This window comes from Merops nubicus, unplaced genomic scaffold, assembly GCF_000691845.1.
Source record: "Merops nubicus isolate BGI_N331 unplaced genomic scaffold, ASM69184v1 scaffold20680, whole genome shotgun sequence".
NCBI classification, from domain to species: domain Eukaryota; kingdom Metazoa; phylum Chordata; class Aves; order Coraciiformes; family Meropidae; genus Merops; species Merops nubicus.
Window position 1 is genome coordinate 1 of NW_008585147.1, and position 393 is coordinate 393.

Below are 393 nucleotides of genomic sequence, written 5' to 3' on the forward strand. Positions count from 1 at the left end.
GGGGTGGGGGGCAGAGCCCTCCCCAGCCACGATAGCAGGGAGGGTGCCCCCAAACTCAGACAGCGTGGAGGGGAATTTTTACTCAGAATACACCTATATACGTATATATATAACTTTTCCTTATGCCTTTTTATTTACCAACTGGCGTGATAACGACGACGATGGTTTTTTTGTTTTGTTTTGTTTTCTCTCATTCCACCTATTCATTTTTCGCTCCTTTTTTGAGTTTATTTTATCACTTTTTGCTTGTTTGCCCGCGCGCGGTGGTGGTTGCGTGTGTGTCTGTGTCTGCGTGTGGTTGCCTTGGGCTCCCCTTGGGGTTTTATTTTTGTTGTAGTTTGGTTTTTATTTTTCATCACAATTATTCTTACCCTTATCGTTAAGGTTTTGTTT